Raw genomic sequence first — 23,697 nt, 5'->3', positions numbered from 1 at the left:
CGTATTTAATTGTTCGTGGTACCGTTTTTGTGATTATTAAACCAATTTGCCGTGGGCGGATTCAGTAAACTATTTGCTGAGGTCTCCCCTAGAGGTTGAGGTTATTAAACCTCAAACACCTGTTCGTAATCAAATTCATTTAGTCTTGATGCGATTATAAATGAGTAACTAAAGTAAAAAAAAAAACTATATACTTTAACTAAGTATATAATTTATTCAAGACCCATTCACCATGCTCGCACTAGTCTACACTAGTAGATATGTACCTACTTATTTAAATTTCTGGTAACTATACTAAAGTTTAGAAAAAAATGCAATATAACAATTAGCTCTCTCATAAAATAAGCACCTAATATTATTCAAGTTTGCGAATACATGCTTTCGCTTCACTTAATGTTTACAGTACATTACGAGTATACCTATTAATACTCTTATTCGTCTCATAACTCTCGTGTACTCCGTCTATTGTATGTTTTCCCTTTGAAATTAAGTAGATACCTACTTATTTAGTGAAATTTAACTTTACAAGAAGTTAGAAACGAACAATGTAAATAAACAAGTAGATACACAAAATTGAAGCTGTTTTCCTGCAACAAAGTCACTTAACCAAACTCGGCAAACAAAATTTCGTTGATCGTGTATTTTTTTGTACACAAAGTTCACCATGCAATTGGAAAAGGTTCGATGCTATTAATTGTCCCGCGAGTAACAAGGGGTTTTTGTGGAGTCGCACTTGTAGGACCGAGAGGCGGTCGATGCCGGGCGGGGTTGTGCCATACGGCCTCAGTGTGCCTCGCGTCCGCCCCCACGACGCTCGCCCGCGCCCGGTGCACTCGCCGCGACTCGCTGCGACTCCCCGCGACTCGCTCCGTCTCGCCCGACGCGCCCAGCATCGCTCAGCCCGCCCGTCGCGGCATGTAGGAAAAACGCTACAGGTGCCCGCTTTCCTTACTCGCCACATAAAAAATGAGTGTATTTTCATAAGTAAATGGACCCAAAAAAGTTTGTTCCGTTACGTAACGTGTGTATTATGTGGTCGTTAGTTGTTTAAGTTGGAAAATTCTGAAAAGTTTCGTAAAGAAGTTAGAAATATAATTATGTTTCACGTAACTTTAAAAAACCACCTAACTCAGCTATGAGCCAAATTTTCACAAGTTTTTCTTACAGTAGGTATCTCAAAACACTTAATTAAGATTCAGACATATAAATAAGTACATTAAAGTTATACGATGTTTTTGGACGAAGGATATAATGAGCTATAGATTTTCGGTTACGTTTAAGCTTATAAAAGTTATCAAGGTCGACTTTTGCTTAGCAGCCCAGTGCGCATGATCTGCGCAAGAGGAGTCAAAAGTTTGTACATAGGTACCCATACTACGGGGATGTACCTGTAATAGGGTTAGGGCAAATTTCCTGTGACCTGGATTTTATTCATCGAAGCCGGTGCGCTTCCGCGGGCAACTTGCCGTCTCGAAGGAAACTTAACGGGCCCGGATCTAACGAGATTATTATTTATTACAGTCTCGAGACACTTGTAAATACACTGAGGGCCCGATCCGGATTTTGAAATAGACATATCTATTAGATATCTTTTAGACATCACCAAGATACCTAGGATAACGATTTAAGTTCTAACCTGTCAAATTTGACATTTGCGCGATTCTGGAGATACTCTTAAACGATTTCATCAGGATATGACTTAGAGATCCAAGTCACATCTAATAGATATCTTACGCTATCTAACGTGAAAGTGACACTGATGGTTGCCCGAATTGCGCTGCAAAAGAGAACTAGTTGATATCTAAACTATAACGTATCTAGAATGGATCTAGTACGTGTCGTCTCGTGTGAATATCTTGAAGTTCGAATACGGCAGTTAGTTTTTCCTGAGATTTATTTCAAATCCGTCCTTCGATTTATGTCTTGAAGGTTTTATATTCACTTAACTTGAATTAATGTGTTCTTTTATATTGTAATATGCAATATCCGCATGCCGAACGACTTGTGGGCCAAGTTAACCACAGAGTGGGTGCCCCACGAGTCAAACCGGGGATCCGGCAGACCTCGTCGGCGATGGCGGGATAACTTGGACTCCTTTTTAAAAGACTGGCCAGATATAGCTCAAAACCGGGACGAGTGGAAGAAGAGGGGGGAGGCCTTTGCCCAGCAGTGGGACACAACAGGCTCATAATAATAATAATATGCGGGAAGATTTTACTGTAACTAAACGGACCTGAAAATTTTAGGATCTCATTGTCGCTTAATCGGTAAGTATCAGCACTTACCTACAGTTTTGTTTTCAAAGCGGAAATAAACGTATTTATTTATAGTACATACACACGTATATATACTATAGGTATATAGATACGTTGAGAGAAGGAAACTAAGTACCTACTAGATACAACTGACGTACGGCGCTATTCGGGAAATGAATTAGACATTCACTAGATATGAAATAGTAACGATATGTGGGCGTTTTCGGAAAAAAATATTTGGGTAAAATATCACTGTCCTACGACTTTGGTATACTTTTTTACCGTCAAATACTGTTTTAAAGTGTACTACATGTATACAAAAATTGTAACGTGATTTATTATCTGAGTATTTATGGTAAAAAAACTGATTAAATGGTACTTTAAAGTAAAGAAAATGTACAAAAACTGAAGAAAGGGAGATGATTTTTGAGTGTCCCATGCACACTTTGCATACTTTGGATCCAAATATTATATATCTGCCTCCTTCTAGGCCCGAACCTGGTTGTTGTGTGATAAGATCGTACCAGCCAAAATCTATTAAAAACCTTATTTTTTAGCACCTAAAGTAAAAATATGCATTAAAGTTTAATTTATTGTTGTCCTTCAATATCGACGTTGTGGAAATTTCCACCAACGTCACGGAGTTTTTACCAACTTAGTAGCAAAAATCTACTAATATCATACGGATTTTTACATGATCGTAACATTATGTTCCTATAATTACCCGGTGTTTAGGTTTTACAAGGCAATTGAGCTCGAAAAAAGCTAGTGTAGGTTGTGCGTCACGATGTGCAGAAATTTGTTTTCCACAACGAACTGAATTAAACTGAAGATAAGGAGTCAATTGTTGACTAAATATTTATGAATTACGTTAGATTATTGTGTGTTGTATGATATCAAATAATTATAATTAAGAAAATTCAAACGATCAGACCGCTATTTCGCTTTATTAACCAACCGGCATGCCTACGTCACATCCAAAACGTTACGTGATGTATTAGTGGAACAAAAAAACGTGACGTATGGAATGAAAATGCACGGTTTACATGCCGTCAGTTTAAGTTGCCAAAATATAGTAGAAGGTAGAGTGATATTAAAAACACACAAATAATTTTATTCTAGCTATATTCTTCTAACTACTCGACCTACTAGTAATTACTTAGCACCAGTGGCGGCTCGACCTAAGAAACGCTGGCAGGCGCAGGTAATGCTTTCGACTGCAGCAGTATTGCAGTACGCCAATACTGCTAACTGCAAATGTCAAAAAACTGGGCAGCAACATCTATTTTGATTTTGTAGCAGTAATGCAGTCGGCAGTATTATCGTGCTGCAATACTGCTGCAGTCGAAAGCATAATTACTGCAGGAAATTTCAAAATCTGTTAAGTTAAACTATAATAATAGGTATTAATTACTAAATAATTTAATTTAGTACAACATTAAGTAGGTATTAAAGTAAGTAGCTATTTTCCGCACATGTAAACCCTTCATGTAGTTCCTAAACGCGATATTATGGTCCATAACGTCACTTTGTCCTACTGTTGCTGTGATTGATTTTATTACAATTTATATTAATTTTTAGGATAATTGATACTGATTTCGATCTCATTTGCAAGAATAATATATGATAATTATTAAAAACAACTTTTTATAATACCTTTACCTTACGTTTTTTATAACAAAATGATTGCAAAGCAACAATTAAAACGAAAAATGTGACGTATTGGAAAGACTTCTTTAAATAACTTTAATGTAATACTTAGTACTGCAGTTGTTATTCGTTTTTAGAAAATTAATATTGTTTTGTATTTCAATAAATAAAAACTGGTTCACTTAAAACACTCCGATCTTCACTTAAAACCTGCCTAAAACTTGTAACGTAATGGATCGTCACATTCGCTGTCATTCAGTTTAAAGTGATTTATTAGGAATATAAATAATTTATATAGAAAGAAAGTAACATTTTCATAAAATATATAAATAGGAGATTTAATTCAACCCATTTTTAGTCAAAAAAAATTTTTTTTTGGTGTGTGGAATTCCATTACGTGACGGACTCTAATTCTAAAAACGCCCATGTGACGTTCCACGGCAAAAAGTACCTTATGGCCGCAATAATATTGGAGCGGCTTTAATAATAGCGTTTAAGCGCCGACCGTCATAGGGTACCTTTTTCTTGGAACGTCACATATCGTTACTATTTCATATCTAGTGAATGTCTAGTCCATTTCCCGAATCGCGCCGCTACTATACGTATACATATTGTAGATAGATGCCTACTATTTTCTTTTACCTCATTCTTGAGAATTTATACGCTTTTAGTGAACTCTCCTATTTTTTTGAGTTCCGTACCCAAACGGGACTCGACTCTACGACCGAATGGTCGGACAGACAGACAGACGCACGAGTGATCCGGTGCCGTTTCTTCCTTTTGAGGTACGGAACCCTAAAAACAAAATAAAATTAATATTTAAGGCTCCCATTCAACAAACGTGATTTTTTTGCCGTTTTTAGGGTTCCGTAACTCAAAAGGAAAAACGGAACCCTTATAGGATCACTCGTGCGTCTGTCTGTCTGTCTGTCCGTCTGTCACACCCGATTTTCTCCGGAACTACTAGACCGATTAAGTTGAAATTTGGTACACATATGTAAGTTTGTGACCCAAATACGGAAATGTAACGTAAACAAATGAATTTTAAACTTGGGGGCCGCTTTTGGGGGCTAAATGAGAAAATTAAAAAATAAAGTTTTTCAAACTATATCATGTTACATATCAAATGAAAGAGATTATTGTAAGGATCTCAAATATATATTTTTTATAATTTTCGAATAAACAGTTTAGAAGTAATTCAAGAGAATAGGCAAAAAATGACCATCCCCCCCCCCTTATCTCCGAAACTACTGGGTCTAAAATTTTGAAAAAAATACATCAAATAGGTCTATACCTATAGATGACAGGAAAACCTATTAGAAATGTACAGTCAAGCGTGAGTCGGACTTAATTACTTAGTTTTTGATCCAACCCCTACGGATTTTTAAAGAGATTTCACTCACGTTTCACATAAAAAATTGTTATTTGTTATACAAGAGTGCAAAGTCGTATTTTAACCGCGAGTGTGGAATTGAAACACGAGATAGCGAATGGATTCTAAGGTTGAACTACGAGCTAGCGAATGGATTCTATGGTTCATAAATAGAATTCTGAGCGAAGCGAGTGGTTCAAAAATAGAATCCTGAGCGTAGAGAGTGTTGCAACACACGAGACCTAAAATAACTTTGCGCCCGTGTGTAACACAAATCTTTTCACCTCACTAATGCGAGGAAAAAGAGAAATATCTGAAATCAGATTATATCAGATTTTATTAACTAGTACACAAATCGGCAGGAAATCTTATAGGTACAGTCAGCAAAACCATTAGCTAACTATTAACAGATATGTATAGTTTGACCAAGATAAGTCTGCAACGATTTTGAAAGCACACGTAATGCAAATGTTATTATAAGTACGTCATAATTTCATAGAAGTTTGACGTTTAAAATAACACTTTCACTGCGTGGGGTATCAAAATAGTTGCAGACTTATCTTGGTCTAACTATATACAGGGACGCCCCCTTTGTATGCCTCCATTCATTGTATATATCGAAACTTTGATGTATTTCTCTCGCGATTTTTCGGGTAATAAATGTAACTCTGCAGTTTGTACGGCTTCCCGCAATTCTGCTGGCGTCAACTGTAATTCCTCTTCCTCACTTGTGTCACTCATATTTACACAGTAAAATTGAGAATTTGCGTATACTTAATTTGCACGAAAGACCTAGTCACCGACGACTACAGAAAAGTTTTAAATGAAAAATCAAGAAAAAAATCCATTCGGGTGCGTTCCGTTTCATGCGTTTTGAGTTTGCACTGTTACTTGTGGTGCGTCCAGAATAACTAAAATGGATGGATCAAAATAAAATTTCTTGTAAGATTTTAAATGTTTTAATGTTAAATCATGTAATAAAATTATTTGCACTATGTTTTAAATTGAATACAATGCAATATAAAATTATTTTCCGTCCACGCCACCTGATTTGATCAGACAATTTAATCAGATAGGGGAAAGTTGTGCTGTCTGGACTGGCCTATTCATGTTTATATTGTTTTAAAAAGTATCTAATAACACGTTCGGATTTCAAATATTCTTTGCACTCTTGTGGATAAAATGCAGTTTTGCTATCTGTTTTTAAATAATAAAAAAGGGCTTTCCGAGCTAGTGAGGTGAAAATACATGTTTAAAAATTGTATAATGTCGGAACGCGAGTCCGACTCGCACTTGTTTGCGTAGGTAATGCTACTATTTTCATGCGCGAGTCCGACTCGCACTTGGCCGGTTTTTTTCTTAGATAGTTATTTAAGTCTGGATAGAACGAAACATAAGTCGAGAATTCTGTTCTGACATAATGTAGCCATTGCAATAGCTAAGGTACTTATTATCATTGATGAAGTTCAATCTCGGCTTATATGAGGCCACGAACGTTATATGTGACTGAAGATCGGGGTTCTTGAAACTTTCAAATATCATATTTATTAAAAGACTCGTTTTTTGCACTAAATGTAGCATTTTTGTATCAAGTGATTCCAATAATATGAGAAGTCTGGGCATAGTGAACAGTTGAACGCCATACCTTTTGGACTAGACTTCGTTTAACTAGTAACAAATGAAATTTTACACATTACAAAAATATGTAAATAAATAGAACCAAATAACCAATATGAAACTACAGGAACGTTTGGAATAAATAATTTATGAACAATCGAAACTAAAGTCTTCGCATAGCCTAATTTTTTTTGTCCTGTAGTCACTTTAACCGTTTTGTCCTAATGGATAATAGCCCTAAATAAGATCAGTCAGATCAGACAAAAAAAATAGGCGATACGATGTTAGGGATGATAAGCGTAGATCACCATTACATATTAGGACATATGAGCGTCAGCACAAACAATTAGTATGGAAGAAAGTATTAAGGAATGCAAAATTAAGAGAAAAAACATTCAACAACATAGGCATCCCGATATAGATCCCTTCATTAGATCCACCTTACTGCGGCTTCAGAATTCATTAAAACCCGTAGAAGTAACTTTAGATTAAGCGTAACTTTTAACAGAGTGAGCATTTTCAACTTTTAATGGATATCGAGAGTGCGGCACATGTGAATCGCCGCGCGGGAATGAAAAATAAAAGTAATATTGCTACCAGCGGTAATTGCGGCTCTGCACTGTAACAATATTGTGGTACATATTGTTCTCCAATCTTTAATATTATTTTGACTTTACCACGACCTATTCGATGAAAAAGGTTCGCGAAAAGCTTAATTTATATAATTTTCGTCAGACATTTTGGTCGCAAATGGTATTTATTACAATTAAAATTTAAAACAATTTTTTTTTCTGAAACAACAATTAAAGTTTAAAAAGACAGAAAATTATTGTTATTACTAATTGACTTAAGAAGAATCGGACAGACATGGAAGAAGTACTGGGCCATGAAGGATATATTTAAGAAGAAACTACCAATAAAACTAAAAAAACTAGCCTTCGACTCATGCATTCTGCCCTGTCTTACATCCATATGTAGTCAAACATGGTCACTCACAGGAGATATCATCAAACGAATTCAAGTATGTCAACGGTCAATAGAAAAAAGTGTCCTTAACATAAAGTTATCAAACAGAGTTAGAAACACAGAGATAAGAAGAAGAACAAGATTTATAGATGCAGCAATACATATATTGAAACAAAAATACAATTGGGCAGGGCACATAGCCAGGATGAAAAACAACAGATGGACAAAAATAGCAACAAATTGGAATCCAAAAATTGGTAAAAGAAAAAAGGGCAAACCAAAAACAAGATGGGAAAAAGACCTAATAGAAACAATAGGAAAGGACTGGAAAGAAATGGCAATAGATAGACAAGAATGGAAGAAAATGTTGGACAAATACTTAAATATATTAGAAAAAGGCGATTTGGAAGAGGCCTAGGTCAAAAAGACCTTACGAACATGCATATAGAAATATACATACATAAAATTATAATTGTTAAATGAAATGTTAACAGTTTTTACTATGCTTTTACTACAAGAAAGGAAGGCGAGGTCTTACTAAAGGTAGATGTACGTAATGCATTTAACTCGGTCGACCGTGGCGCCTTGTTGACACAAGTCAAAGAGAAAATCCCTGAACTTTATAATTTTATTTGGCAATGCTACTGCAACCCCTCCAAATTACTTTTCAAAAATAACCTCTTATTCTCTTCCGTCGGATGTCAGCAAGGCGACCCCCTGGGTCCTGCTCTTTTTAGTCTGGCTATCCAACCAATTATTGAGCGCCTAAATTCAAAATTTAATGTTTGGTATCTTGACGATGGTACCCTGGGTGGCAAAGTCGACGAAGTTGTCAAAGACCTAGAAAGTCTCACCACAGAATTCTCAAAAATAGGTTTGACTTTAAATTTTTCCAAATGTGAGCTATATTTTTTAGACAATTTCCAAAAAGACACAGCAATTCCCAAATTCCAAAATTTCGCCCCAGACATCAAAATTTTAGATTCTAGCTCACTTTTTCTATTAGGCTCACCCATCTTAGACGAAGCCTTCCCAGGGTATATCAACGACAAACACCAAAATTTTAGTTTTTTTTCGGATCGCTTACTCCAAATTAACCCCCACATGGCTTACACGATCATTAAATTCTGCTTGTTTGTCCCCAAATTTACGTATGCCCTTCGATGCAGTCACTTTTGGAAATATCCCCAACTTTTGGCCAAACTAGACGAACTTATAAAAAATACCGTTTTTTCAATCATGAACATTCATTTAGACAACCGTCAATGGACCCAAGCCACCTTGCCCATCAGACATGGTGGTATTGGGATCCGTCCAATTTCGAGTATCGCTTTACCTGCCTTCCTTTCTTCGGTTCATAGCATACAAAATTTATTTTTCAAAATTCTAAAAATCAACACAGTTAACAGTTCGGACTTACCTTTTTTGTCAGAAGCCGTGGATAGCTGGAAGGCTGCCTGCCCCAACAAGGACCTGCCCGAGATGCGCCATTCGCAACATCAATGGGACGAGCCGCTCTGCGTGCTGGTACGTGATAATCTATATGAAACGGCCACCAGCCCTGCAGAGCGAGCTCGTCTTCTTGCTGGAACGAAATGGGAATCCGGCGCGTGGCTGCAGGCACTCCCTTCCAGTAACCTCGGCACTCTGCTAACCAGCAGTACTTTTAGACTCGCGGTATCCCTGCGCTTGGGGGCGGCATGCGTGGCCCCACACCGTTGCCACTGCGGCACTGACGTGTCGAAATTTGGAACCCACGGCCTCTCCTGCACCAAGAGCGCCGGCCGCATGGCACGCCACGCCAGTCTTAATGACATACTGCGCCGGGCCCTCGTCACCGCCGGAGCGCCGTCGGTTCTAGAACCGACGGGTCTAGCGCGTGACGATGGGAAGAGGCCAGATGGCATGACACTGGTTCCCTGGAAGCTGGGTCGACCCCTCGTCTGGGACGCCACGTGCGTGGACACGCTCGCGCCGTCCCATCTTCCAGGGACCTCTTCCAGGGCTGGCGCCGCTGCCGATGCGGCCGAGCATCTCAAGCGGCGCAAATATGCAGCCATAGACACCGGCTGCATGTTTGAACCGTTTGGTGTGGAGACGCTTGGGCCGTGGGGTCAAGGCGCGCACAGCATTTACAAAGAATTAGCCAAGCGCCTTATAGACGCAACGGGTGACCGGAAGGCTGGAGCCTACCTCGCCCAACGCATTGGCGTTGCCGTTCAGCGCGGTAACGCCGCCAGCCTTCTGGGCACCCTACCGGAGGGCACAGACCTGGGGCCAATTTTTTATTTGTAGGTTTTTTATTTTTTAGGTAGTTTTAGTTTAGTATTTTTAGTTATTAGTTTAATTAATTTTTGTTCGTCATTATTATTAAGTTTATATTTATATTTAAATTTATGAATGCCTACTTTAAAGTGATATTTTCCAGAATAAACACAGTTCGTAAAAGAAAGGCTTTAGTAATAATAATAATAATTGACTTTTTATTATAATGTCCTGAAACTTGAGAGGCGCAGAGCAGAGTCTCTATCAACAAAATAGGTAATGAAATGTCAGGGATAAACCGACCGTACGCTGCCCTTGCCTGTGCCATGATGCGTACGCAGAGGCGTTATTAAAAAATTTATTAAGTTAACAATAGGTTTATTCTACTGGAAGAGAAACCGGACGGACTTATGAAACGGTATCCAATTAAACGACCAGGTAACTTATGACTGGCCCTACTCAAGATGGGAGATCATAAAAAGCGACTTCAAAGCTGAATCAAGGCCTAAATTGGAGCAGTAAATATAAAATCTTCTCGCCACTTGTGTTTCCACATGAACCCTCGAGAACGCCGCTTTCGCGACTCCACTCCACTCTTGGCGAATGACTAAAGGCCGATACACACAGACTGCAACCCGAATGCAACTTACATACCGGGTGTGGCCTGTAACATGAGCAAGTAATTAAAACATAGATTGTACTCCTCAAACGGTGACACTTTTGTTCAACAACTTTTAAAAATTATGAAGTATTTAGTAGACTTCCTATTTTTCATACTAAATAAATATTATCATCAATGGACGCCATCGCCATGCCATATCATTTCTGATTGACGTTGCTTGTCATGCCTTAAACATAACAAAATTCGCAATACATTGCTTCTTAGAATAAACTTTCAAGTGTATTAAAAATCAAACCACAAGTTATTTTTAAAAGTTGCTGAACAAATGTTGGTCAGTATGAGGAGTACAGCCTACAGTTAATTTTTTTGCTCGTATTACAGGCCACACACGGTATACGATGTCGAGTACCATGTTTCATTCAAATGTTCAACCTATTGTCTGACGTGTTAAGTCAAACGAGCGTTAATTACGAAATGTTCATACGTGACATCTGATAGCACAGAGGGACTCAATTAGTTAATGTCGATCTGGCGATAGGGCGTGACCACACGTGCGCAAGTATCGGAATGAAAACAAAAACACCGGCATAATACCCAATCGTTTGTTCCACCTAATGGATTCACAGGGGCTTATTGGACGTGAAATAATCGAGGTAACGTAGGGATTAGGTCGAAACAATAACTTCCCTTAATTACAATGGCCATTTTAGAAGTCAGAGCATTGAGCAGTGGACATTGATATGCACTTGACAAACGACAAGAGCTCGTAGCTGTATCAAATATGAGGCCGAATGAATTTGAATGTATAACCTATCACATCCAGAACCCTAAAGTATCAGTTTCTCCTAACTGCCTCATAAAAACGATGCCTCGCGTACCTACTCGTACTTGAATATACCTTTGTGTATTTGACAATAAAGTTTGTTCATTTGAGACCAAAATTAGAACTTTTCCTGAAACTCCATGAATCATTAAACATAACGTGAACTTGAGTTTGTGAGAAACTCCTAAGAGAGCTACCTAATCTTTTAACTCCCAAGACATAGGCTACATCAGACTTGGAATAATCCCCTATTGAATGGAGCCAGATGCTTTTGCGTGTCTCGAAAATTTATTACACCAGATTAAGTACGGTTTCGGTGTAGAAGTATACCTATATTTTGTCTAAGGTGCCTTTTCTAGAAAGGGGAGCCTTGTGGTGAAAACACGTAGTAAGAACGAGATATCTGAAAATTATTCCTGCCATTAAATTGAATTATGTTTCGCTGGTTACCTATATACCTACTTAAAAAAGGTGACGTGTGCGAGTTCCTGAAGAGTAGCACACCTAACAGTAAGGTACTTGCAGTTTTATAGTTAATAAATATATTTTATGTACTCTTGTGATATGTAGTAGGTACTATGTACCTACTAAAAAACACTAATATGTATTATGTAGTCTGCATTGTCTACTACTCCCAATAACTTTGAATTAGAAATCAAAACATTTAAATTTCATTTACTCAGGAAGCAGAATTGTTAGTGGAAAGTCTAGACTTGAGTTAATTGTTTCACTTTATGCCCTTTCTAAAATACATGGAGTGTTTATTAGCAGTGGAAGAGAAGCGATCGTTGCAGTGCAGCAGCTTTAGAATATTCAACTGATCCGCGCTGCTCGACTAAGCTGGGACGGGCCGGGCGTAGTATATAGTATTACGGAGGTTGCAGTTCCCTTTCTCGATTACTGCCGAAGTAGTTCTCGAGTGTACATATAACCTATTATACTTACATACCTATATGTAAGTTTTGAATATGGCGTTACCAAATAAACAAAACTGGAAACAAGAAAGAAAAAATATTTTTGTATTATTTTATTATATCGTATAGGGTTAGATAGATAACACTCCGTCTTAAGAGATTAAAAAAACCTTTATGCGTATTAGGATAGGTAATTCTATGAATTATATTAGGAATAGGCACAAGATAAACTGTAGCAATAGCATGCCAATTGTTATGAAATAATTGAGTTACTACCAAAATCTGATACAAAAAATGATTTTATACATACGTAATAATAATATACAGTGAATATTGTTCGTCAGCAGTTTTTAGAACCAATATGGCTGCATTTCCAAAAACTTGTCTAGGTAATATTTCTGGAATTGCCTAGTGGAGGCCCCGTAGATAATATTCGGAATTTAAATTTATTTTGAAATGAGCTAAAATTTTGCATAGGGAATTTTCAACTTGTTTCAGAGAATATGGTCAATATTTCAAGAAACTACGGGCACGTCACTACGGACGGCATTAGTTGCGTCATTGAACTCCAATACTCACTGTTCTATTAGGTAGGTAGCTAATATTATTTGTTCCGTCCCAAACCACTGAAATACACGACTGTGCCCAATCTGCCTTAGGCACTTGTCCCACCGCCGACGATGAGCGATAATCGAGTATAACGACAAACTAGAAACGAGTGGGCGAGCGGCGAGAAGCGAGTGTTAGCTCCAATAGTTTTGTCGCTCGGGGTTAATACGTAAGTAGGGTACTTACGTATTAATGTTTACTCACGAAATTTAGTTAATAGTTGTTTACTCTGGTTTTGTCCTTTGTAATGAGTCCGTCATTGCTTCCAAAAATAGAATTGTACGTGTTTATACTTTTAGCCTAATGATAATGTAATAGTTACGCTATAAACATTTGTTTACAGACATAACATAACGATACTTATAGACATCTTTAACATCAACAGAACATTGAGCTGCAAAATTGCATGGAGAAATCGTCAAGTCGCCAATGCACTGTTACGGCTGATGGTACCTTTTATGTTGTTGTTTCCCCTGAATTGTTTATTACCAGAGTTCAAATCAGTAGTTTGTTCTTTCAGATTGGATCGATTAAAGCAATTAAAAAAGGAAAAGTGAGTAAACACAATTACAGCGTAGGTACATTAGAGGCTCGTGTTTTATAAAATAGGTACCTAATCTATTAGAGCAGCAAAATTTAGCGTTTTAGGCGCGTAGGTGGCTATTAAATCGGTCGGGCATAACGTGGGCGACCAACGTGACCTTTGTAATATTTTCCTGGTTTCCTTAGAGTAGGTATAGTTACTTCGATTTGGGAACTTGCTAACGTATTGTTGTTAGAACAAAATTGTATAAGTTAGCACGTCCACCAGTGCGCGTTTTCATTTGCAGGCATGCCATATTGATTGCCTCGACATAATTACGTACATACAGCACTTCCTAGAATGATGCGCGGTATGCTATAAAAAATCTAGAATAGGATTTAAAAGCCCCGTGGCATGGATACTAAAGTTTGATACACGTGTCTCGTCTTTGGACGCGCAATTTATCCAGAGAGTGTCACGCAGTTTATGCGAGGGTTTGTGTTTTTTACTTTGCCTCTTTTCAGGAGTGAATTCCCAAAAATAAAGTAACTGAAGTTTAATTTAACCTAACCTTTGTGACAATGTAAAAATGCTGTTCCCTAGACCTTTAGACAGTATTTATAAACGTTAGCGCTATTTTTAACGCGCTGAGATGAAAGCGGATCGCAAGAGCAAGCGCTTCTCTCATTTAATATTAAACAAGCTTTGGCTTTGTTGTACAATATTTATAATTGATAGCCCTGAACGCTCGTCACGCTATCGAATGAAATTTACACTAGGGGTTCAGGCCGCCTAGCCAAGGTTACAATCGCTATCGCTTCGACAACGAAAAGCATTATGTATCTCTATCACTCTTCCATATGAGTGTGACAGTGACAATTGCGTTTCGATCGCTACGGAGCGATAGCGATTAGCATCTTGGCTACGCGGCCTGGTCGCGTGAGCAGGCCTAGCTTGCCCGTCATCCCGTCGTCACAGGCAGCGCTTTGTGCTCGGCCGCGCACAGAACACGTGCTCAGTAAGTACCTGCTTGTTTTGGAGCTCATCTCTTTATGTTATTTGGCAGCTATGATAAATGGTTACTCACAGGTATTGGAGGCTAACGAGACAACTGAATTAAAAGGGCAACATTAAACTAAACTTCTTTAATAATTTTCATAGCTTTTCCAGCCGTTAGAATAAAACAATAAAGTTTACGTTAGGAATGTAACCGCAGTAGCATTACTGTTGCAACGTTACTGCTGCAGCGTTTCAGCAACAGTATTTTCACTTCGAAGTAAAATAATAACATATTAATGTACCTAGTCTACTTGTAATAAAATAACTAAGTGGAATATATGTAAACTTCAGATATTAAGTGTCGAAGAACTTTACCATTACCTACCTACGTTAAAACCCTCCAAACATAAGAGTATGATGTGACGTCAAATTTACCTTTACAATATATTTCACACCTACATACTTACCTGCAGGTGATAGATTCTGCATTTTTATTCACATTCGAGATAAAATTGGGTCGCGTGAGCCCTATCCTGGCACACGTCGCGCCTTCGCTTTGTGCAAACCGCTCCCGAGCTCGTGCTCAACTCGAGTGCTAAGTGCATCACCTTTTTGTTTCTGCCTGTTTTATTCACTTATGTGCAGCCCTTTTGCTAATTCTCGCATCACAAAAGGTAAGCTATTAAATGTTTTAAACAAATCACTAAATTTTATGCGTTAATTCGAGGCCAACGTCCATTATAACATCATTTATTTATGTATCTTCGTGAATCGAGCCTTAAAAAGTAAATAAACACCTTAAAAACCAAGGGCTTTATGACCTGCCGTCGTAAAACGAATGCATTATGTATTTTAATATTTAATAACAGGAAATACTTGCCTTATTTCTTACGCCCCCTGAGCAAGCGAATTCCACTTTATACTCTGTTGATAGACAACCTTTTTCGTGAATAGTTAAATTGTCCGCCGAATTTACATTTAGGTCGATGCTGACAAAGGGTAAGGCACTCCAGATTGTCCCCCATATAAGATAGGGGGTGATATAAATGAGAGGGTAAGGTTTTAGTTGGAAGGCAACTCCCCTGCAATTGATCTTGGGTAACCTGGCATTTTTCAGCTCGTGCTCGTAGTGCTTAGCGATATCGTAGATCGTGGGTGTATATTGATAGTACTTGATGTATCTTGTGAGCGCCACTTTACATTTTATACACGATGCAGTGAGAGTTTATCGCCAGTGCCAGACTGTTTATGACGTGTAAAAATTGCAGTCTTCTTTGCAAAATTATGCCACCTCAGTCTCGGTGATTTAACACTCTTAGACACTCAAACTTGTTTTACAAATATCTTTGCAAAAATACCAGCACAGATCATCATCGGACTGTCCGCGCGATTCGGGAAATGAATTAGAGTTTAACTAGATAGGATATAGTAAAGACAATACGGCGGATAAATTTTTACTATTTCATATATAGTGAGTATCTAATTCATTTCCCGAATCGAGCCGTGTACTTATATGATAAATTCTTAAACATATAAATTTCAGATCAAATTCCAGTATTCTCACTCAAAAGCTCTCAAAACGCTTCCGTTTTTTCCGTAAATATTGCCTGAAACAAATAAATGAAAAATGAGGGACTTTTCAGTCGGAGGAAGGTATCACGGCAGGTGATTTTTCGTACTTAGCGGGGGATATCCGGCGAATGGTAGAGAAATTATTAACCGGCTGCCCGCTGAAAAGGGAAGAACCCAATTCCTGAAAAATATACGAGGCCTTTATACGTGATGTTTATGTAGCTGTAGTATCAAATTTTATGTAAGTAATTATTTATTTTCAAACGATTACGAGTGTTTTTTTACAATGAAGCGATATACGAGCATAGCAATTAATAAAAGGTCAGAATAATTAAACCGGGCTTTAAATTTTAACATAAGAAGAGATAAAATCTGTTGAGATATAACAGTTATGTACCTATAGATGGTCAAGCAAATCTTGTCAGTAGAAAAAAGCGCGAAAACCAAATTTTCTATGACACGATATCCCTTCGCGCCTACATTTTTTCAAATTTGCCGCCTTTTTCTACTGAAAAGATCTGCTTGACCAAGTAACTTCCATTTTAATATGTATACTTATTGTAATTTTGATTAAATAAGTTCTCTAAAAATGGCAAATAGGTATTATCTTCCACTCACTCCCATTCATCTTCCGCTCAGTTAAAAAATACTTTTTATTTAAATTTTTCCTGGGCCATTGGTTTCTTAAACCAAGTTTATAAAATGTATAATTGCCACGTTGTTAAGTGATTTAGCTAAAAAATATAGGTAGGTGCGCATGTATGTAGCGGCTTACAAAGACATCTATGTTCTTATGTTTTAACTAATACATACTTTCAGGCAGGTACTTTACGTTTTTCATCACAATTTCGGACTAAAACGTGATATAAGCAGGTAAGGACCGATAGACAGATGAACGGACATGACGAAACTATGAAGCTTTCAGTTAAGCCGTTTTGGCTAATAGAACCTTAATAACCGTAAATATAGACATGAAATATTTTAACAAGGCGCAAAGATGCCTAACAATGCCTACATGATTTTTAGGTAGGTACCTGTGAAGTACGGATTAATCTAAAACGAGTGTATTTGCGTGTGTCTGCAGGTCTAACAAGATTTGCACGGCTTTCGTGAAAGGGAATGCAAAATACCCTCTAACATTAAAACATCATAAATTCAAGAGTGCGAGTATCTTTTGTTTGGTACAAATATTTATTTAATTTGGTTATGAACGCGCGCCTCGTTTTTAACTGTTGTTCTGAGAATGAATAAATTTTAACAACATTTTATACAAATGATGTTTCTGCAAAATAATTTGAGGAACAAAATGGATCGGGGGTAAAACTGAGTAAAACGAAGGTAAAAATCGACGCTTCTGTTTATTGTTGTAGCAGAAACATGTTATAAAATCGTATTGTAGTAATATACATACTCCTAAATATACGGTTACAGAGTTGTCAAAGGATTATGATTGCTTACGACTAAAAAGATTGCGCCTTTATTAACTTACTGTTTTAAACTAGACATCCGCTTCTTTCATATTTGTCGTGATCGTAACGTGACTGACAGTATGTATCACCTAAGTGATAAAATCACAATCAACATTACCTGAATGCCTGAATTATATGTAGCAAGGGATGATCTCACTGCGTTGGGGCTATTCATAAATTACGTCATTTCAAATTAGGGGGGGGGGGTCTGGACATCGGATGACGGTAGCATGAAGTAGGAGGAAATGGGGTCATTTGAAGCATGATTTTTGGATGATTAATGGGGGGGGGGGGGTCAAAAATCGTCAAAAATCGATGACGTAATTTATGGACAGCCCCGTTCGAGCGCCAAACTACCTCGACTTCACCCGAGTTAAACACTCTACTTTTCATTTCGAATACGAGGAATGTAAAAAACGTGCATTTAAATAACACGGATAAAATAAGGTAAACTTCGGTAGTATTTCTTGCCTACTCTGTTAATTGAAAGTACTCCAATTAACAAACTAGGCAAAAATATCGTTATTTATGGCATTCCATAAATGATAAGGCATGGCAGTTAATTATCAGAATGGAAATTGTACATGCAACAAATCCATTTAAAATAGAAACTTTTAATTTCTTGTCGTAATCAAGAGAAAAAAACATACCTACCTACTTAGAAAGTACAGTGCTCTACAGCAGAAACTTATTAATTTCTGCATACTTTTTAGAACAACAACTACCCACTTTCAGAGCAAATGAAAAATAACTTCTTAGTTTGTATTGCTGTTACTAACAGACAACTAAAAGTTGCGCGGACAGGCGGTGACAAAGCGTTCTTGGTAGTCTGATGTCCGAGGAGCTTGTGGAATATAAAATGGAACGCCCTCCACTGTCACCAGGAATGATTGTATTTTTATTTCAGTATCCGATATGAAATGCATATGAGTATAGTTATAGCTGTGATATATTTATTTCTTTTTTAAAATTGGTAACTCGCGATGATCATGACCCCGCCATACAGGCAGTGTTGCCAACTCGGATTTTGAAAAGATGCTAGACTAATGTCTAGATTATGCAAAAATTATGCCAAAGCTTGTTGAAATATGCTAAAAAAAATGCTAAAATGTCACTTGAAAATACACACTTAAAACATTTAAAATAATGTGATGTCTAAAAATATTCATTAAAAACACCGTACTTTGTCATATAGATAAAGGCGAAAAATTCAAATTTTCTATGAGATGATAAATTGGTAATCCTTCGCACCTACTTTTTTTTTTTGCCGCGTTTGTTCACTAACGGAAATGGCTTAACAGACTATAGTGACGAGTCTGCTGTTGTTTGGCAATTATTAAAAAAAAATACATTTATATATAGATGGGCAAGCAAATCTTGTCAGTAGAAAAAGGCGCGTAATTGAAATTTTCTATGAGACGATATCCCTTCGCGCCTACATTTTTGAAAATTTGCTGCCTTTTTCTACTGACAAGATCTGCTTGACCAAGTATAGTCCGTCGACGTCCATCTGCCCACAAAAGTCAATATTCATATGAAAATATGAACCACATAAGGCGATGGTGCATATTGTTTTTGCCAAGTTGGTAAAATTTGGTTTAGACTAAATTATGCAAAAAATTATGCCAGATGCTAAATGGAAAATTTTGGTGCCAAAGCGAGTGAAAATATGCCAGATCTGGCATCAATTATGCCAAGTTGGCAACACTGCATACAGGCCATGCCTAGTGCGGGGTTCACTGTAACGTGCCTGTTAAACTTTTATTGTGAATAAAAATATTGTTATTGTTATTTAGTTCAGTATGAGTACGTATTTATAGATAGTTAAGATATTTTATTTAAATTATTGAAATGTTATTACTGACTTAAGTTCTTTGTGCTGGTCGTAACACGCGGTTCCTCAATACTTCATAGAGAACTTATAATAGGTAGGTATGCGTGTAGATAAAACAGTGCATACATGCACTGTACATAATTAGGCATAACCTATATAGCAGTCTAGCAGTCACATAAAGAACTATTATTGTATAGGAAGCCAACATTAAAAATATGATTTTATGCCTCTGCATAAAAAAAAAACTCTAGACTTAAGAGTTAAACAGTACAATAGATTTTAACGTGACCGGATTATTTATTTCCATTTAATCTGGCTGACGAAGCATAAATTATCGAAATTGGATTTCTTAGCCAAAACCCTACCTAAGCATTCCGCAAAGTTCCAGTAAATCTGGTGTCAACGGTGTAAATTCCTTTTTGATCCCACTGAGCTCATTTACGAGGGATGATGCTATAAAGACCCTGAACATTTCCTAAACAGAAAACACATTAATAAAATTCTTCTCTTTCTACGAGATCGGTTAAATATGTATTGTAAAATTAATATTTTTGGCTAGGAATCCGTAAAGCGGCCGTTACTAGTCACCAAGCAATTCATGGCATACCAATGCGGGCAGCGAAGAATTCCCAATATTCCGGGTCCCATCATATAGCTGCCACGTCCCCGCGTCAACATATCAATTGTAATAATAAACTCATTTGTTATGTTATGTTGAAAAAACGATACAATGAAAAAACGTTTTTTTATACTTAAGATTCGTAAACATTATTTTACTTAACTGCTACGGTACGTTCGTTTGTTCCTTTGAGATTTATACTGATTACCTAAGCAAAAATCTGTGATAATAGTGTACGTTTTAGATGGATTTATGTATAGGAATAAGTTACATTGAGTAGGTAAGGTAAGGTAGGCACCTGCCTACCTTATTACCTAGGCAGGCCGATGCTCTAATAGTAGGTATGTAAAAGTAGATAATTAAAAACGGAAAAGAGGTAGGTAATTTAAAAATTAAAAGTATAGGGTCCATAGTTATAAGATCACTGATTTTTTAGACGACTTATTTTCCAACATATATGTGTACTTATATTATCATACCTAACGCTTAATATTGTACAATGATTAAATAGTAGCCTTAATTACTTTTTCGAGCAAATGGAAAATATTGAAAAAATATGTAGTTTAAAAATAAATTTAGATTAGAAAATCATCAAAGTACTTACTACTATACTAATAATACACCCGCATGAACAATGAAATGGTGTTTCATAATATGTATAAAAAGTTTTTACTTTCTATAATCTAAAGTAAAATAACAACAAAAATATAAGTAAGCCAAATTAAAGAATTTCAATTACGAACTCTTAAGCACCGGCGGCTTTGTTAATTTGCTATTCCAATGTGAAACATGTGTCTATCTTTTACCAGAATGTACGTGGGCTTAGATCTAAAACCCAACTGTTTTTTAATAATTTATTATTGTGTCCGTGTGACTTCATCGCGCTTACGGAAACTTTCCTGAATAGCTCAGTACAGGATGCTGAACTGTTTCCTTCAGAGTATACAGTGATTCGCAAGGACCGTGCTGGTGATGTGGGCTGGGGAGGGGTACTTATCGCAGTGCGCAGCTCCTATTCTATACGCTTAGTTACGGACATTGATGGCATCACTGATGATATGGAATTGTTAGTATGTATTATTACCTGGAAAAATGTAAAATATCTGTTTTGCGTGGTGTACCTACCACCTAACTACAAGGATGATCAATACCTTAGAGTCCTAACGTGTCTTGAGAATGTACTTTGCAACCACTCCGAATTGAACATCTGTATTGTAGGTGATTTCAATTTAAATTCCTGCTCGAATAATGTAAGAGTGCAATTCGAATTGTTTCTGGAGTTTGGTAGGCTACGTCAATACAATAATGTTATTAACCGGCATGGAGGCCTCCTTGATTTTGTGTTGTTCGATCGTGACTCCGATAGCATTCGTGTATCTGGTGACGTGGAGCCTTTGGTCCCGATGGACGCCTATCACCCGCCGCTTGAGGTCGATCTTACCTTGGTGCGAACATCTCGTCTACATGCACACTCGCCCTCCTCTGAGCATCAGTCTAAAGGGAAGTTATCCTCGCCTGCGTGGGATTTTCGTAAGGCAGATCTTCGTGCGCTATATGCCGCAATCACTAATATAGATTGGGTAGAAGTACATGACTGCCAGGAGGCTGAACAGGCTACAGAGGTTTTTTACACTAAGTTAACTGAGTGTATGTTAAAGTTTGTTCCGTACAAAAACCAACAAAAAAATCGTGTAGGTAAATACAGTTACCCGGATTGGTACACGCCACAAATCATCTTAAACATACAGCTCAAGTATTACCATCTGAAAAAATTCAAAGAGACTGGTGCTGTATGCAATAAAGAACTGTACAGGTACTACAGGGGGCACGTTAAAACCTTGACTGACCAATCGTATCAACTATACCTTAAAAATATAGAAGACAATATCATGAATGAGCCGACTAAATTCTGGCAATTCGTGAAAAAAAAGCGTAAGGGGAAATTATCGTGTAAAGAATTCTTCTATAAAGATAATCTCGTAACTGGCCAAGATGCAGCTGAAGCCTTTGCCGAATACTTCAGTTCTGTTTTCCAACCAGATATACCGCGACTGGACGCGGACGATGCAGCACAGAGCGTGAAGGGGGTGGGCGGAGTTAGAAGAATCGCTGTCGATGGGGTGGAGGAGTGGGAGCTGCTTCGTGCAACTAAGAGACTAAAACCTCGATCTGCAGCCGGCCCCGATGCCGTTCCCCCATTTCTGGCCATTGACTGCATGTCAGTCCTGAAGGCACCTCTCTTACACATTTTTAACCTGTCTTTGAAACAAGCCTCCTTTCCTAGACGTTGGAAAGTGTCAAGAGTTACACCTGTGCCCAAGGGAGGTTCTGCTTCTTGTTTGGGTCCGGATGTAACAAGTTTCAGGCCAATTGCTGTTTTACCTGTTTTCGGCAAGTTATTCGAGTCGATACTTGATTACCAAATAAGTCGGCAAATAGCTGGACTGCTCGATGACTCGCAGCATGGCTTCCGTACAGGCAGATCTACTACGACTAATCACGTAGCCTTTGTGGAATACGTGCTGGGGGCCATTGATGCGCGTAGGCAAGTCGACGCAGCCTATTTTGACTTTAAAAAGGCTTTTGATTTAGTCGACAACGACATTCTATTGCAAAAGCTTGCCCAACTGGGATTTGTGCCCCAGCTTCTGCGTTTTTTTGCGAATTACCTTGGCAGTCGATCACAGTATGTAGGACTTGCAGGTCACGAATCCCAGCCATTCTATACGCGTTCTGGAGTGAGCCAAGGGAGTACTCTTGGCCCAACGTTGTTCCTCATAATGATCAACGACTTACCAAGAGTCACAAAGTATGCGAGGTGTCTCATGTTTGCCGATGACCTTAAAATATTTTTAAAGGTCGAAAATGTTAGCGACTGTGACAAATTACAGCTAGACATAAACGCTGTTGCTGAGTGGAGTAAGGCTAATCGTCTGCTTTTCAACGAAAGCAAATGTAAAGTCATTACATTCACAAGAGCCAAATCGCCGATTCACTCTTCCTACCATCTAAGTGGCGTCGAGATAGCAAGAGAGCAGGAAATACGTGACCTAGGCATAAATATGGACAGGGAGCTTAATTTCCGTTCGCATATAACTGCCATCTGTAAGCGTGCAACCAAAACTTTGGGTTTTATAATGAGAGTCAGCTCCCAGTTTAAAAGTAGACTCATACCCAAAGTTTTGTACAATGCTTACGTACGTAGCCTATTGGAATTCGGGTCCACGGTATGGGATCCAAGTGAGAAAAAGTACACTCTGATGTTAGAGATGATCCAAAGGAAATTTGCGAGATTTCTCTACAAGAGGCAGTACGGGTACTATCCCTTTCTGTTTCCTTCTCTTTTCGTGACAGGGATGGTGGGCTTAGATACGCTCGAGTTACGGCGCAAACTCCTACTTGCGGTGCACTACTACCAACTGCTCAATAATAAGGTCGACAATCCAACTGTCTTAGAGCGTATCGGTTTGTTTGTACCGCAGGCGCGACTGATCGCGGAAGACACTGGTGAGGGTGGGGTGCGCAGACGAAGGCCTCTGTTCGCGCGCGGTGCGATTCGTACTCGTCGGGCCCAGAACGCTCCCACTG

The 23,697-nt window shown here is 38.0% G+C and overlaps 1 protein-coding gene across 1 annotated transcript in view; it reads left to right on the top strand.

Annotated features, from left to right (window-relative positions):
* The first annotated feature begins 680 nt into the window (after positions 1-680).
* The window catches only part of LOC134663301 (uncharacterized), a 75,013-nt gene continuing 51,996 nt past the window's right edge, over positions 681-23,697 (top strand). Inside the window, exon 1 of the mRNA XM_063519703.1 lies at positions 681-935. The gene's annotated coding sequence lies outside the window, so the exon portion shown is untranslated. The remainder of the gene's footprint in view (positions 936-23,697) is intronic.

Source organism: Cydia fagiglandana, chromosome 1, assembly GCF_963556715.1.
Source record: "Cydia fagiglandana chromosome 1, ilCydFagi1.1, whole genome shotgun sequence".
NCBI classification, from domain to species: domain Eukaryota; kingdom Metazoa; phylum Arthropoda; class Insecta; order Lepidoptera; family Tortricidae; genus Cydia; species Cydia fagiglandana.
Note: the sequence above shows the minus strand (reverse complement) of the source record. Positions and strands in the feature narration are given on the sequence as shown.